Raw genomic sequence first — 6,071 nt, 5'->3', positions numbered from 1 at the left:
GCTGCACCCCCCCAGTGCCTTGCCTCAGCGTGGCGGGGTCAGATCAGGCGCAATTCCCACACTGTGTCACTGGTGTTGTCCCCTGCAGGGCCATGGGCCAGTGAGGGGCATCACGTCTCATAGTGGGGCTGGCCATGTGGTCAGTAGTAAATTCTTTTTAAAGACTGGCATTTCTAAGGCAGGGTTGCGGTTTTAAGTCACTGATGCTTCAAGGGTGAAGAAAATGGGACTGAGTAGAGATGAGAGAGACCAGAGAGACTCAGGGCATGTGTATGACATGGGGTAGAGTGGTGGCAACCAGATCTTGGCTCAGGTTCAGCAGGGAGAATAGCTTGGGTGGTGAGAATGGGAAAAAGTATAGCGGGGGTGAATGTGAAAGAGACAGATGGAATGTTTGGTTGCCCAGGGGAGACCTGTGTGATGATAATGTGTAAGGCTTGTGGGTGAATTAGGAGGCATCTCTCTTCCTTGTCTTGTCTTTATCCTGATGTTGGAGATACATGCTGCAGCATGACATGTGGCTGGCTTCCATGGCCAGCAAGCGCAGGTCCTGCAGTGTGACCACATCCTGTTTGCCCCGGGTCTTGGTTAGGTGACACCATGATGCCATCTTCGCCTTTGGTATTGTGTTTTGAGATGGTCAAGTGGGATTTCATAGAGAATCTCAGGATCTGCATGCTCTGCAGGAGGTTAGGAGAAGAATGGACAGGACTGGAAAATTCTTAGCAGAGTGTTTTTACTTAGAACAATGGAAGAGAAAGGGAATATGAGTGGCAATTGATACTGTCTCCTTCTAGGGTTTAATTACCTTGCCTATGAAATTAAGGGCTTGAAATAGATAATCTCTATAATTGTTACCAACTCTGTATTTCTGTGAAGCTATTTTAGAGCTACTTATTTTACTTTTTTTATTTGCCTATCTTTATTTTTCTTCATTTTTTTTAAACCCAATACAGAAAAATCTTACTTAACTGTAATAATTTTCAGCTAGTCTTTAGGGATTTGTAGCAAATGTTTTTTGTATTTTTCTCCTACTCATTTCTGTGATAGTTACTCAGTTCCAGCTGGGATAATCTACCTGTTTTGTACTCTGTTCCACCCCCACCCCCCAAAAAAAAAACCAACACACCCAAACTCTTGGTTATCCCTTTCCTTTGGACACTTGGCTTGCATTTATTTCACTTTTAGATATACCATATATACTCGAGTAGAAGCCAACCCAAATATCAGCCGAGGCACCTAGTTTTACCACAAAACTGCAAAGAAAATGTGCTGAAAAACTTGAACTTTGTAGCAAGTATAGAGAATAAGGTAGTCCTATTTAGGAAGTAATCCGTTCCTTGTCATGAAAGAAGTTTAAGAAGCAGCTAGCCAACCTCTTGCTCGGAATACACAGGGGTCATCTTTGCAAAGGAGTTTCTCTGTGACTTCTAAGGCCCTCCTCCTCTCCCGAGTATCTTTGGTTTTATCATTCCAGATGTTCCACGTTACTTCTTATGTATTTTGTGTTGCCTTCTGCACCACTGGATTACAGTGTTTTCAACATGGTGATAGGGCTTGGTGAATTTTGAACATTTTGGAATGTTTTCACAGTATATAAAGCAAAACTGGAATTAGTAAAACTTAAGTTTAAGATGACTTTAGCTGTACATTTGGAGACGTTTCCTTTGAAGCTCTATACATTGTGGATAATATGGCAGCCTTGAGGAGGATTAGGACCTTCAGAATCTGGACTCTTCATCCACAAAGACATACACACACATATATGCGAGAGCTTCAAAATTTTTGAGAAAAATTCCATTATCTTTTAATTCAAATTTTCCACAAGCGTCTTGATGTTCCTTTGTACACACCGTACTTGTTTATGTGTTTTGTCATTAGCAGTCCAATAGTTCAGTTTCGTCATCTGCTTACATTATTTGCTAAGTTACTTTTTTGCTTTAGAATGTGTATTATCTCTTGTTCTGTTTTATTTATTCAGAAATTTCATTGAGTGCCTACTAGGTCGGAGAAGGAGCCCTGGTGGCACAGTGGTTAAACGCTCTGTAGCTAGCTGAAATCCACCAACCACTCTGTGGGAGAACGTTGTAGCAATCTGTTTCTGTGCAGATTTATAGCCTTGGAAACTATGAGACAGTTCTCTGTCCTGTGTTGGAATTGACTTAACAGTTACGTTGGCCATTGTGTCAACTGCTGAGGAAACAGTGTAGAAGCGCCTGAATGAAGACTGTGTTTCAGTTATGAGAAGTAGTCTACACACATGCAGATTTGAAGAAAGACTCCTTGACCTATGGGAAGCCATGAGTGAAGCAATAGAGGCTGGTTGGGAAAAGGTGATCAGCATGGGCGTCTCCAAGGTTATATTTTAGCAAACCCAGGAATGATGTGAAGCCTGCAATGTAAAGACTGGTGAAGTCATTTTTAGGCAAAATGTATAACGATTTTGGGATTTTGTTTGTACTCATTAGGGGAAACGAATGACCATAGACTGAAAGAAAATTAAGCATCTTTGAACAATGACCATTCTGTGAAGATTTTTCTGAGATACTGGTTCTCAATTTTAGAAAGATTTGATCAGAACCTTGAAGACGCTTAGGGTTTGTTAGAGGAGGTGAATCAGCCCAAGTGACCTTCATTTCAGTATAGACTGCCTATGAGGGGGAGCTCTTGGTTCAGTATTTTAATCCCCTTATCTTTGGATAGAGCTCTGGTGGTGTGGTTAGGTGAGCATTGGGCTGCTAATTGCAAAGACAGCAGTTTAAACCTATCAGTTGCTCCATGGGAGAAAGATGAGGCTTTCTACTCCTGTAAAGTTTGCAATCCTACATAGGGTTGCTACAGGTTGGAATTGACTGGATGGCAGTGGGTCTGTTTTGATTGTGCATTGTTGTTGTTCTCCATAGGAAGAGCACTGATGGTGCCGTGAGGTAGGCATTGTGCTGCAAACGGCAGGTTGATGGTTCAAACCCACCATCCACTCTGAGCTTTGGGAGGAATCTGCTTCCCAGAGGTTACAGCCAGGAAAACTCTGTAGGGCACAATTCTACTCCGATTGCCACGAGGGGGAATCTCCTTAACAGGCCACTACTTTGATTGTTTGTTTGTTTCTTCTCATAGGTGTAGTCAGGTCTGAAAAGCTTTCTTCTAGGTACGTCCAATTCTAGGATTGAATGACTCCGTAGGAATAGAAGAGTTTGTTCAAATGGGAAGTTATAAGGTTATTTATAAATCCTAAATGAAACCTTTTGACTGTTTGCCCTTTTTTTCTGGAAATAAAGGTACTATAAAACCTTCCGGAAAGTCAACAAACATCATCAAGAAAACTGGTAGGCAGAAAGATGGCTGTAAACATTTACATTTTAACTCTTGTGGGTTGTTTAATATGTCTTTTAAAAGTTGCTTGTCTTCTTGGTTCTATTCTGTTCACAGTTGTTTATGCAAGCTTCACAAGTTTGTAAATAGAGTATTAGAGAAAATAATTGCTTTGATGGATTGCTCTTTCACTTCTGGAATTACTTTTAATTGCTTTTGGTGATGCACACTTGCTGTTTGCGAACATCATTTCATAGGGGCGGGAAAAATTTTAACTGCTGTGTTTCTGTAACTGAGAGTGGAAAATAAGGAGACTGCTTATATTAATGGGCCATGCACAATAACAGTTTCTTTTTATTATTATTTTTAATTAAATAACTTTTATTGGGGGCTCTTACATCTCTTATCACAATCCATACATTCATCCATTGTGTCAAGCACATTTGCACATATGCCGCCATCATCATTTTCAAAGCATTCTCTTCCCACTTGAGCCCCTGATAGCAGTTTCTTTTAGAATGTTTTGCCTCACAGTTTGGTGTGAGTCTCTAATAAGAAAGCTCAGTATGATGGGTCTGTGTTTTTCTCTCACATACTGCAAACTAACGTAGAATCAAGTGCTACCCCAGAAGAGCCCGTAAGCCGTCAAGTTTTGGAAAGGAAGGAGGTTACATTGTCACATGCACGTGCCTTGTTGTGGAGCCGCACTGCCTGCTACTTTCTAGATAGTTTGAGGATAGATATATTCAAGTTGACCTCCATTTGCAGTAACTCGATGGAGACAGGGAGAAGTTAGTCTTGCCCCACGACTTCTTTTGTTGATCTGGAGATACTGTCTTTTTGCAGATGCTCTCTTTGGCATGCACACAACTTTTTTATAATTCACACTGTGGCTTTCTTCTAATGATCTCTTTCCCAAGAGCACAGCCATTGCCAATGCTGTGGGACTCTGGCACACCTGACTTGCCAGGACCAGGAATCCACTCAGTGGTCACTGGTTTTGTGCTATGAAAACGTAGATCATACTGGGGCTGTGAGTCAATAGGAAAATAAGTGCCTTCTCAATTTTGAGGGGGAAAGAAATAACAGTACATAACAGTAACCTTTATAAAGATGGCTTTAGTGATTTATACTGTTTATATGGTAAACATTCCTGCTTTGGTCTTATTGACCCATTTTCATTGTCTTTGCCCTCAGAGCATTTTTTTTTTGCATGTACAGCATTTTTATGCCCGCCTAGTTTTCTAGATCTTGAATAATGATACTGAAGTTGGAATAAGTGTGAATGAGGGCAGGCCTGAGGGATTATGCCCATCTCTCCTGTAAGCATTAAGAAGAGGGATGTCAGGTATCTGGATGTCTGGTTGTAACTTCCATAGTGTTTGTGTGTTTTCAAGGTGCAAAGTGGTGAAAGTTCAGCATGGGATTTTGATTGTGTAAATAGGTGGTGTTGGAAATCTTACTGGGGCCTACGATCTAGATCTTGTACAGTCACTTTAGAGACAAATGTCATTGAAGAGTTTTTCATAAAGTATAAAAACACACAAGCTATAAGCCAAAAGTCTCTTGAGTAAACAGGTACATATTTCTAACTAAAACAGGACATCTGAAATATCTTAGGAGACCTATATCATTTTTTCCTTTGGTTGTTTTCTCTGATAGTCATTGGCAAAATAAATTACAACATTGCTTCCCAATCTCCTATCTACATGTAACATTTTATTCCTAACATATTTTTGAGTTTATTGTTGTTATTTCTCAATAACAACAATACTATAATGAAATTTAAGATCTTCACAGAAAAATCTCAGATGAAATATTTCCTAAGGAGGATTTTTAAATGGCTTTATATTATTTTATTTTCAGTATTATTAAAAATGTATTGTGGAAATGACTTTTTTATTAAAAAGAGATTATTGTGTGATTTTTGCTCAGATAGTTTGAAACCAATAGCATAAAACCAATTTCAAATTTCTACTTTTGGTAAAAAAATATACATAGTAAAACATGCTCCGACTCAACAATGTCTACACAGGGTATGTGATAACTGGTCTCATTCTTCCCAGAGTGTTCACGTACTCATTGTTTCCTTTCCAACTGCATCACTTCCGTTAATTGCACAGCCTTCCCAGGCACATCTCTGCTAGTCATCTACTGCTGCTCTAACAGCAAAGAGAGTGGATTCAGCAAAGCGACATCTATTTTCCTCCAGTTCGAAGGCTGGAAGTCCAAGTTCAGAGAGGAGAGCCTGTTCCCCCTGTGTGCTCTGGAGGAAGGTCCTGTTCCCTGGCAACCTTCATGTGGCTTCTTATGAAAAGCCTGTCTCTCCCCCATCTGTGCTGCTTGCTTCACTGCTTGTTCAATCTGTTCTTTTTATATCTCAAAAGGGATGATTTAAGATACACCCCGCACTAATACTATCCCATTAACAACAAAGAAAGCCCTTTCCCCACATGGGATTCTAACTAGGTTTAGGGCTGAGGATTTATAGCGCATGTGCTTTAGGGGACGATTTAATTTGTATATTATAGATCATTAGAGTAACTTGTTTATTTGGTCTCATGTAGATTAGTTTGTTTTTTAAATTAGCTGTTTTTTAATACAGCTCTTATAACAATCCATACATCAGTTGTATCAAGCACATTTGTACGTATGTTGCCATCATCATTTCTAAACATTTTCTTTCTCCTCGAGCCCTTGGTATCAGCCCCCCTTTCCCCCTCCCTTCCTGCCCCCCCCCCATGACCCTCTGATAAATT

The 6,071-nt window shown here is 40.1% G+C and overlaps 1 protein-coding gene across 11 annotated transcripts in view; it reads left to right on the top strand.

The window, feature by feature from the left end:
- Positions 1 to 6,071, top strand: part of BICD1 (BICD cargo adaptor 1) — a 268,002-nt gene that overhangs the window by 10,568 nt on the left and 251,363 nt on the right. The gene's annotated exons all lie outside the window — the stretch shown is intronic.

The sequence above is a fragment of the Echinops telfairi genome, unplaced genomic scaffold (assembly GCF_000313985.2).
Source record: "Echinops telfairi isolate 266 unplaced genomic scaffold, ASM31398v2 ScPeMD7_7406;HRSCAF=8444, whole genome shotgun sequence".
Taxonomy (NCBI): Eukaryota; Metazoa; Chordata; class Mammalia; order Afrosoricida; family Tenrecidae; genus Echinops; species Echinops telfairi.
The sequence above is the reverse complement of the archived record's forward strand: the minus strand, read 5'-3'. Positions and strand labels throughout refer to the sequence as shown.